Genomic DNA, 12,013 nt, shown 5'->3' on the forward strand with positions numbered 1-12,013 from the left:
TAAACAGACTAGCTGAATAATGCTAAAATACTAAGGCCATTTAAAACAAACCAGTAATAGTGTGTGAAACTATATTATATAAGTCTAAACACAAAGAATATATAAATTCGATTGAGGACCTATGCATTTTTGTTATTTTTCCCCTTTTTTCATTATGTTTGACATTTTTGAAGCTGAGTTTTGTTACAGTTCATTAGCCTATTGCAACGTGCTAGTATGATGAGATTGCACTGAGATGCATAACATAACATTTTAGCATGAACAATTGAAATTACAAGGTTTTGCAGATGTTATGTTGTGGAGATTGTTTCAGCTTGGCCTGGATGCTGAATTTGTGAGCAGGTAGCTTGTGATAGAGTGAGTTGAAATTGGTGCCCAATCATTGGAGAAAGTCGTAATGATGTATGAAATGAGAAATCTCTGCCCACTCATTTCAAAGAGAATGCAAACCCTCCTTTAAATCACAGCTTGCTATTTCTACAAAATGTTTTGTAACTCCAGAGAATGGAAAGTCCATGGCATAGCCAAAACTTGCAGTTTATCAGAGAAACTGAGAGAAATAATATTTGTTAGAGGATTTGTGAAAATGAAGAATTATACATCTCATATTGTAAGCAAGAATTTTTGTGACTATATAGATACCACCATTTATGCAAATAAATTCCAATGTCCTTAACTCAATGCATGTGTATACACATACATACACACACACACACACATGACCATCCAGGAAAAATGCTCTGAAACACGTAAATTAAGCTCATTTCCATTAAATATTTTAAGCAACGTTTACCTTGACTCCTTTTGAATGTTCTAAAAGAGGCTATAAAAAGAAGATTCATTCACTCATTCAAAAATTATTTATATAAAATGTATTATATCATTCACGGTATTCACTAAGGACATAGAGTGAGCAAAACACAAGCATCTCTGCTTTCCTGGAATTCACTTTCTAATTCAGACATTAAGAAGAGTAAGTGAAGAAAGTATGTAACATGTTTGTAGTAAATGCTATGGAGAAAAATAAAGTGAAGAGGGAGATCAAAAGACTATAGTGAACATTTTTATTCTGGTCAAGTTGGTCAAGAAAAATCACACTAAAAAGTTCATGGGAACGGTTCGGAAGGAAGTAAGGAATCAAAGAAGCAAGCCATTTTATAATTAGGGAAAATGGCATATCAAACACCAGGAAAAACAAGGGAAACTGTGACTGTGCCTAGAATATTTGAGAAACAACAATACATCAGTGTGAATATGCAAATAAAGTTTAAGAGAGACACTGGAATAGAAGATAGCTTACATAGAGACCTGTAGGCTGTTGTAAATTCTTTATTGATTCTAAGTGAAATAGGGAGCTATTGGTCAGGAATTGAGAACCAAGGAATGAGGCAGTCCAGGCTCACTTGAAAGCACTTTGGAAAGATAAAAATCAGTGGAGACTCATGAGGAGATGGAATGATTGTATGAATTAGGAGAGTAACAGAAATTGAGAGAATAGTAAACTTAAAATGCAAATAAGCATCAAGTTACTTTGAATGTGAAACATACTGAACTAGGATAAGAAAGAGAAGGAAAGAGAAGAGAGGAGGAGGGAAAGAAAAAGCCTAATCCAGGTAACTTTTAGACATGGGATTTTTATACTCTCAGACTAATGATTAAAAGAAATTATAATTATGAAAATTTAGCTATTAGATTTAGCATATTCTCTGCATGGTTGGAATTTGATTCTGAGTCCATATTTTATATATCCTAGAAAAATGTAGTAAGTAACTATATTGAAGATAATGTGAGTTAAGTCTCTCATTTTGGGAGAAAGATGTTACAAGTAAAAGGGAGGAGGCCTAGAATAAACATTATGGTATTGGACTGGAATTGGATGTTATCAGTATAAATTCAAAAAGAGATATATACACATATAAAAGTACACACACACACACAACCCCACACACATATTTTCTAGTTTTTAGTTTCTTTTGAAAATACATAGAAATGATACCTGAGTAACAATGAGCACCCCTTGTGCCTGATGTTCACATTAAACATCACTTTGAATTAAAAGGAACAAATGTACTGAAGGGAAATTATTTCAGGCCTCAGCAATAAAAGGGAATGTTGAAAGACATATGGGAACATGTTGAAGAGGCTCCTACTGACCAAGCTTTTTGAAATATCAGGATAAATACATATTGTATTATAACCCATAGAATAAATCATGATTATACTGGTGCATAATAATATAAACACAAAATCAATTAATATGTTAATGTAGGAAAAGGCATTTCTTGACAGTAGACTTCCAACAAATAAAAACAGGATGTAATTAATTAATTGCCACTTGGCAACCAGAGTTATAGCTGATTCCATGAGGATTCATGAATGGATGTTAAAAATGGTAAGTGAAAGTCTGATGAAAAATAAGATATTTACATAGTCTCAAAATATCCATCAATTACTCACTAATTGTAGAGGGGAAAGTATTGACTTTACCATGAGAAACCTGAAAGCATCACCTTAAATCAGTGATCAGTAACATTAACAGTCATAGGACAAACTTGGAGTATGTATGGATCTCCTTCAACTGTGCATTAGTAAGTTCACAGCATCACTTGAAAGGAATTGTGACCCAAATGGACAACCTGAATCTGAAGAAATATTGAGAGAAATTCTATAAAATAACTTCCCTTTTATATATATAAAAGAATTGTGCGGGACTAAAGAAGACTAAAGTAATCTGGCAAGGTAATAAACTGCTATATTTCATAGTTTTAGATTTTGTTATATTGCAGTTATGTCAAAGAATGTTACTCTCCTTAGGAAATACGCACTGAAGTATGTATTTAAGATAATAGGTGTTATGTCTGCAATTTACTCTCAAATGGTTAATGGTTCTTTAAAATAAATGGAGAAAATAAATCAAATGGAACAAATTATTTTAAATGTTTGAATCTGTTAAGAAGGGCTTATGAAACTCCGAGATTATTCATACAACTTCCCTGAAGTTTGAAATTCAGTAAAAAGTTAGAAAAACTTTATTCATTTTTTTTCTTTTAAGAAGAATAGCATATTTGCAATATTGAAACTTCCAATGTAGTAACAGTCTACTGCTTTTCTTTGCTTTCTAAAATATGTATTTCTTTGCCACCCAGTAAACATTTATAGTTTTCTAAAAAGAGATTTTTCTCACTTTTTGCAAAATTATTTTCAGTAGTTTTTGGTTGATGCTTTTGAGATGGATTTTTCTTTCTTTATCACAATCTAACTTTTGATATTTATATATTTCCTTGCATACAGCTATTCAACCAAAATGTATCTTATTAGTTCTAGTAGTCTATAATTTAACATATATATTTTTAATTGGGAGGGTATGTAGTATTATATGAATTTAAAATGTTGTCATATGTTTTCTTCTCTTCCTAACACATTAGCAAAAAACATCCATAATAGTCTATCATAGGGGAACTAGGGAAAACTCAGTCAACTGAGGATCCTAATTGGGGAAAATCTAATGGTTATAATTATCACATATTCACAGATATATAGGCTTTTAAGAAATGGGAAATGTAGGTAATCTAGAATTGGAATGACATGAATGTCTATAGAATTATTGTCATGTTCCACAAAACAAAAAAGTATGATAAATATTCTACTTTTGATACTATAGTTTGTTATAGAGTATACATAAATGTGTTAACTTTTACTTTTCAGCACTATTTGGCCATGAAAACTTCTATATTCTTAGGCATTATAAATCTTTGTGTTTTTTTTTTTTATGCAAAATAAAGAAGTTAAGCTAATAACTATGAAGTCTTCTGCTTCTTTCAATAGGTCTTAGGACTAAATAAACCAAAGAGTATGTACCAATGTTTCTGTTGAAACAACCATGGTGGAAATGAATCAGAGGGTACAGTTCTTGTTCTGAGAGAAAGAACAGGTAGGAGAATCACAATAAAATGCCTGAGACTTAATCAAATGTGAACCTGATGGGATTGGCATGTCCCCTGTTTGGAAAGAAAATCGGTCCAAATTGTCCCTGTGACAAACATGCTTGGGGTTCCCTGGCAATATTTTTCTTCTTGATAAAAACATCTTAAAAGGAAACTCTTTTAACCCCAGACATCCTTCTTTACTGCTTAGGACTTCATCGTACAAGGATATCCTGTTTGAAGCTGCTGCAGCCATCATGAGTCCTTGAATGTAAATACAAGCCAGTTAGCATTCTAACTCTTTAGAACGACTATACAACCACCTCCAGATTCTCAAGTAATACAACCAAGCCATCACGAGTTAGATATTCTCCTACCAGCAGCTGAACACAAAATACATGGTGAATACTTTTAACAGTAAATATGGCAGAAATCACAGTTAAATAGAGGTACTAGAATGGCAGCTACCCTTAGCCATACCCATCCTAATGGGAGGATGTTAAGAACATAAGAATATTCTTTACTGGCACCAGGAAAAAAAGATGGGGAATTGGATATAAGGAAATGGATACATTTTTTAATTAACGTTTGTTTTGTTTTGCCCTGATTTTGTATTCAATGAATATGCCTTTTTCATTTTAGTTAAGTACCCAGAGTAGAAGGTTCAAGTCAATAGCTATAAAAGGATAGACCAAATAGCACTCGTGTCTTTTATTAATTGCTTTAGCCACATTGTGATATACCTGCCACAGGAATTCAACCCATTCACAATTACAGGGAGTTTCGGAATAAGAAAGATGAAGGGCAAATCTAAATAGAAATAAACAAGAATGTAGGTATTTTGTTGCTGTGACACTATTGTAGCAATGCAAACAACAACAAAACTTAGATTAAATAAAGGGAAGAGAAAGATATTAGGCTATTCTTTTAAGTAATACCTAATACTTTCAGTTGGATAAGGCGATGGCACCCCACTCCAGTAATCTTGCCTGGAAAATCCCATGGACAGAGGAGCCTGGTAGGCTGCAGTCCATGGGGTCACGAAGAGTCAGACACGACTGAGCGACTTCCCTTTCACTTTTCACTTTCATGCATTGGAGAAGGAAATGGCAACCAACTCCAGTGTTCTTGCCTAGAGAATCTCAGGGACTGGGGAGCCTGGTGGGCTGCCGTCTATGGGGTCACACAGAGTTGGACACGACTGAAATGACTTAGCAGTAGCAATACTTTCAGTTCAGTTTAGTCGCTCAGTCGTCTCCGACTCTGTGTGACCCCGTGAATCGCAGCTCGTCAGGCCTCCCTGTCCATCACCAAATCCCGGAGTTCACTCAGACACACGTCCATAGAGTCAGTGATGTCATCCAGACATCTCATCCTCTGTCGTCCCCTTCTACTCCTGCCCCCAATCCCTCCCAGCATCAGAGCTTTTCCAATGAGTTAACTCTTCTCATGAGGTGGCCAAAGTACTGGAGTTTCAGCTTTAGCATCATTCCTTCCAAAGAAATCCCAGGGCTGATCTCCTTCAGAATGGACTGGTTGGATCTCCTTGCAGTCCAAGGGACTCTCAAGAGTCTTCTCCAAGGCCACAGTTCAAACACATCAATTCTTCGGCGCTCAGCTTTCTTCACAGCCCAACTCTCACATTCATACATGGCCACAGGAAAAACCATAGCCTTGACTAGACGGACCTTAGTCGGCAAAGTAATGCCTCTGCTTTTGAATATACTATCTAGTTTGGTCATAACATTTCTTCCAAGGAGTAAGCGTCTTTTAATTTCATGGCTGCAATCACCATCTTCAGTGATTTTGGAGTCCAAAAAAATAAAGTCTGACACTGTTTCCACTGTTTCTCCATCTATTTCCCATGAAGTGATGGGACCGGATGCCATGTTCTTCATTTTCTGAATGTTAAGCTTTAAGCCAACTTTTTCACTCTCCACTTTACTTTCATCAAGAGGCTTTTTAGTTCCTCTTCACTTTCTGCCATAAGGGTGGTGTCATCTGCATATCTGAGGTTATTGATATTTTTCCTAGCAATCTTGATTCCAGCTTGTGTTTCTTCCAGTCCAGAGTTTCTCATGATGTACTCTGCATATAAGTTAAATAAGCAGGGTGACAATATATAGCCTTGACATACTCCTTTTCCTATTTGGAACCAGTCTGTTGTTCCATGTCCAGTTCTAACTGTTGCTTCCTGACCTGCATACAGATTTCTCAAGAGGCCGGCCACCTAATACTTAAGTCACTTCTAATATAGACAGTTACTAATGCCTTCTTACTATTGGGAGAAATCAAGGAATAGAGAAGTCACAGAAACTTCTCTAGGTCACACAACAAACAAATACTGGAATTGGAACCAGCAACATGATCTCTATAACATCACAGTCTGTACTCTCAATTGTCATGCTACAAACAACTTACATGTTTTTTATTGTACCTGGGAAGTCAACACACAAAAACATCCTCCTGATTCTACTTTATGTCACAGACTTGTCAAATTGAAGAGCAGCTGCTTTGACAGTATCTTAGAGCTGGTTTATTAAATAAGCCTGTGCAAAGTTTTCAGAACTCCACTTATATTAGTTTTTTTAGACTTAATGTCTATGATTCAATAATAATGCCAGCTTATTAGTGCTACAATTTGTTGTTATTCTTTAGAAGAAGCAGACAGACAGTTCTTACTCTGCTAAATGATTTTGTCTCCAGGCTTAAAATAATTACATGCATTAGTAGAGAAAAGAACAAGGGGACCAGGTCAGAAGATGGAAGTTGTCTTTAGATGAAAATAAACAACTCAAAAGGTACAAAGGTGAATTTTAGAAAATATGAGCCAATAGATGGTATGTTGATCAAGTGGCATATTTTTTACCAAGGGTAATTGATGACATCAAATTCATTTGAGAAAAAAACAACTGACCTTTTAGGCTGGCATGGGTTCAATGTAAGTATACTACATCTTTCCTATGGGATTAAAAGAATGTATATACAGTATTCCATGCTTTTATAAAAATAATTGTATAAAAATTATCATAGTACACAGGGTATAGAAAACTAGATTGAATTATATACATACAAGTTTCTGGATCAAAGGATCCATGAACTAACTCTAAAGGCTCTCAATCATCTGATTTGGGATGTGCTAATAACAGATTCAAAATAGAAATAAGTAACAGAATTCTGAGAGGAAGAGATGATTCAATTTGTGGAATAGCTTGAGTCAAATAGTTGAAAGGGTTTAATAAAATTTTGTGTTGATCTAAAGAGTCAATATTTGGGAAAAATTTAGTCTAGAATGTGGTGGGTAATAACATATTTAAAAAACTAACAACAAAATAATACATATAATTTAGATACAACTTGAATCATGCAAAAAATAAGACTGGCAGCTCTGATTCAATACATTTTATGTGAAAATGACAAAGGGATTTCAAATAAATATGATTTTGATGTGCATCAGCACCTTAAGTTTCCCGTGCTGTCATTCAAGTGACATGGCTCTTAAAGGTCACCCTAATAACAATAATTATGTCCCCTATCCTAGCCAATTCTGAATTGGGTGCCTTTTCTCTACCTGATATAGTCCCAGGTAAGTGTGGGCCAGGTGAAATATTTCACATAAGAGGCAGGCAAATGGCAAGGAACATATTCTTTGTATGCTTTATATACACTTAAATCTATCACTTGAATCACTCTGAATTTATCTGTGTTGCTTGCAGCTGTCAAGGTAACAGCCCCTTTCCTGCTTTGTCTTTAAACTGCTTGATAATTAAATAAAAAGAAGAACATAAATAAAGAAATGTGCCCCCGGAAATTTTCATTATTAATGTTCTATGACTAAATTGGAAATCTGCTACTGTACCCCAAGGGGGTGATTAATTTAGCAGAATAGGAGTTTTGATTAAAAGGGAATGAAATGTCTGACACATAGTCTATTTATCAGTTATTATGATATTAAAACCTCTAGTCATTCTGGCACCTAGATGAAGACTTCACAGCCTAAATGTCACTTCATTTTGCTTCTTTTGATTTGGTGGTGTTTTATGGGCTTATTATCTGTGAAAGTGAAGTCGCTCAGTCCGACTCCTAGCGACACCATGGACTGTAGCCTTCCAGGCTCCTCTGTCCATGGGATTTTCCAGACAGTAGTCCTGGAGTGGATTGCCGTTTCCTTCTCCAAATGTGTTTATATGTGTGTGTGTGGGTGAGGGGCACACATTCTCACTGATCTTTGAAGAAAAATAATGCTACAATAAAGCTTTCTTTCAAAAGTTGTTTTCCCTATTTCTACATGTTTCAGAAGATTTGGGGAATATACAAAGAAATTTATATTTTTTGAATTACCTGGTCATTCCAAAAATTGAGATTATTATAAATGTTTTCTATTGCTGCTAAACAGTCAAAAATATAGTTATGAGGATGTATAATTTATGATCCTGTTTCATTAAGTAATTGATTCTCCTAGTGAGTGAAAGTTAGTCATGTCTGACTCTTTGAGACCCATGGACTATACAGTTCATGGGATTCTCCAGGCCAGAATACTGGAGTGGATAGCTGTTCCTTCTTCCAGGGGATCTTCTCAACCCAGGGACTGAACCAAGATCTCCTTCATTGCAGGTGGGTTCTTTACCATCTGAGCCATCAGGGAAGCCCTAGACTCTCCTAGACCAAAACATTATAATTAAAGAATTGTACCATATCACTGATTTAGATAATATACAAACAATATAAAAAAGGAATACAGATATTTTAGTGAGTAGCTTTAATTCCCCAGAATATGCTGAAGATATTAAATGCTAATGTAATTCAGAAAATAAAAGGCAAAATATCATTTGTGTTTATTCTTTTTTTAATTTCATTTAAATGTCTACCATAGTTTAACCTTTGTCTTTCCAGATAATTTGACCACCCATTACCATTTGGAAAATTACGTTCAAATATCTTCTCATAGTTTTGTGTCTTTCTCTCTTTGTGTGTCTCTGTGTTTCTGTCTCTGTTTCTCTCTCTCCTTCTCTGCTCCCCCATCCCATCACTCAACATGGGAATCATGTTTTCTTTTTTTTTTTTTTAATTGATCTTGTTATTGGTTTCTAAGTAAATTTTAAAACCTGACCTAAGTAAGAGTGTTTGACTGGGGTCTTCTTTCCCAATCTCATTTTTCATTCTTCCTTTAAAGCGTTAAATGACTGAAACCTGGGGCAAGGCATGTTACATTTGGAGCAATAATCTATTTTTTTCCACCTCATTTCTACTCTCCAATTTGTATTCAAGGACAATTCCATATCCTGAGCTGGAAGAAGCATGAGAACAATGAAACCTTGGAATAGATATAAGGTCAGTAGGAAAAGACCACTTATTCAACCTGAAACTCTATTCAGTTATCTACTGACCCCGATTTCCAAGTTTTAAGTCATTCAAAATCCCCAAAGTAAAGAGAGGGCTATGTGCCTAAGCAGAGTTTGGTGATGTAAAAGGGAAGATACTCAAAAGTTTCATATTCCACGGGTGGGGGTGGGAAGCACTATACAGAATCAGCATTAGTTCAGTTCAGTAGCTCAGTCATGTCTGATTCTTTGTGGCCCCATGGACTTCGGCCCCCCAGGCCTCCCTATCCATCACCAACTCCTGGAGTTTACTCAAACTCATATCCATTGAGTTGGTGATGCCATCCAACCATCTCATCCTCTGTGTCCCCTTCTCCTCCCACCTTCAGTCTTTCCCAGCATCAGTGTCTTTTCCAGTGAGTCAATTCTTCGCATTATGTGGCCAAAGTATTGGAGTTTCTGATTCAGCATCAGTCCTTCCAATGAATATTGAAGACTGATTTCCTTTAGGACTGATTGATTGGATCTTCTTGCTGTCCAAGGGACTCTGAAGAGTCTTCTCCAACACCATAGTTCAAAAGCATCAATTCTTCAGCACTCAGCTTTCTTTATAGTCCAACTCTCACATCCATACATGACTATTGGAAAAACCAGAGCTTTGACTAGATGGACCTTTGCTGGCAAAGTAATGTCTCTGCTCTTTAATATGCTGTCTAGGTTGGTCATAACTTTTCTTCCAAGGAGCAAGCGTCTTTTAATTTCATGGCTACAGTCACCATCTGCAGTGATTTTGGAGCCCCAAAATATAGTCTGTCACTGTTTCCACTGAATCAATTTAAAACCTACCAAAAATCCAATACAGAGATTATTTTTCCATCTAACACACAAAACAATAATTTCGCTTTCCTTATTTTTTAAGATTGAATATTTCATTGCATATATGCACCACATTTTTTAAATCTATTCATCTGTCCATGGACATTTAAATTGTTTCTATATCTTGACTACTGTCAATATGCTGCAATGAACATTGACATGCAGATCCTTCTTGGAGACTCTAATTTCAGTTCTTTCAAACACATACCCAGAGTGGGAATCCTGGATAATATGGCAGTTCTATTTGTAAACTGAGGAAACTACATACTGTTTTCCACAATGGCTTTGCCATTTTCCAGTCCCACCAAGAGTATACAAGGGTGCCAATTTCTCCACAATTTAACCTTTTGCTTTTTGAGGATAGCCATCTTAACAAGTGTGAGGTGTTATAATCACATTGTGCTTTTGTTTGTATTCTGATTAGTGATGCAGAATATCTTTACATGTACCTGTCTTCTTTGGAGAAATATCTATTCAAGTCCTTTTCCCCACTATATGCAACAATATAGATGCACCTGGAGGACATTATGCTAAGCAATATAAACCAGTCACAGAAGGACACATACTGTACAAGTCCACTTTCTTGAGTTATTTTAAGTAATCAAACTCATAGGAACAGAGAATAGAATGGTAGTTGCCAAGGGCTTCCCTGATGGCTCCCACGGTAAAGCGTCTGCCCTCAATGCGGGAGACCTGGGTTCGATTCCTGGGATGGGAAAGTCCCTGGAGAAGGTAATGACAATCCACTCCAGCAGTTCTGGAAAATCCCATGGACGGAGGAGCCTGATAGGCTACAATCCATGGGTTCGCAAAGAGTCGGACATGACTGAGCAACTTCACTTCACTTCACTTGCCAAGGGCTAGAGAGATAGGAAACTAATGAGCTGTTGCTTAATGCGTATAAAATCTCAGCTGTGCACGAGACATTAGTGATAGAGATCTATTTCATAGTATCATACATATAGCTAACAATTCAGTGTTGCACACTTAAAAATTTGCTAAGAAGGTAGATCTAATCTTATGTGCTCTTAGCACACACACAAAGTGGAGAGGGCAGCACTTTAAAAGGTGACGAATTTATTACCTTGAATGTGGTTATATTTTCATCGATATATGCATATCTCAAATTATGTACATTAAATATATCCAGTTTTATTGTGTATCAATGATACTTCAACAGAACTAATTTAAAATTCATTTGTGACATGAGGGGAAGTTAATAATCTTAATAATATAACAGCAATTAGCAATTATTAATGTCTTCCTATATTGTATCAAGTATAATGATAAATACTTTATATTTATATTTTATTATCAACTTTTATAAGTCTCCTATAAAGTAAGTGATATTGTTTTCATTTTATAGATTTTATTACTGTTGCTAAATTATTCTATTTAGGATAAGATAACTGGTAATGGAAGAGATTGGGCTCCTATTACCAAAACCCAGACTCATAACTGATACAAAAAGTGATATACTGAATACTAGCAGCTGTTAATTGACTACACATAGAGTTCCCTCAAATATTTGTTCAAGCTGAACTACTTGTCTGTGATTGGTTCATAACACAAAACAGGTGTCTCACATCTACCTTATTCACTTTCCCTATCCATTCAGTTTTTAGAAAAGAACCCTACATTAATGGAGCATGAGGGTGGGGAGAGCACAAATGCTAGAGTTCTAAAAACCTGAGAGTGTATTACTTCTGTTCCCTGAACTAGCTACTTGAGACTTCTACCAGCCACCCATTTGGCTTGTTTATTTTCCTGTTACATAAAATGAAGATGTAAGGTAAACACCTTCTAAGTTGATGTGAATGTATAAGATCATGAATGTAAGACATCTAGTGCTATGATTGACACAGAAATGTAATCAAAATGGTAGACACATGA

Source organism: Ovis canadensis, chromosome 6 (genome assembly GCF_042477335.2).
Source record: "Ovis canadensis isolate MfBH-ARS-UI-01 breed Bighorn chromosome 6, ARS-UI_OviCan_v2, whole genome shotgun sequence".
Taxonomy (NCBI): domain Eukaryota; kingdom Metazoa; phylum Chordata; class Mammalia; order Artiodactyla; family Bovidae; genus Ovis; species Ovis canadensis.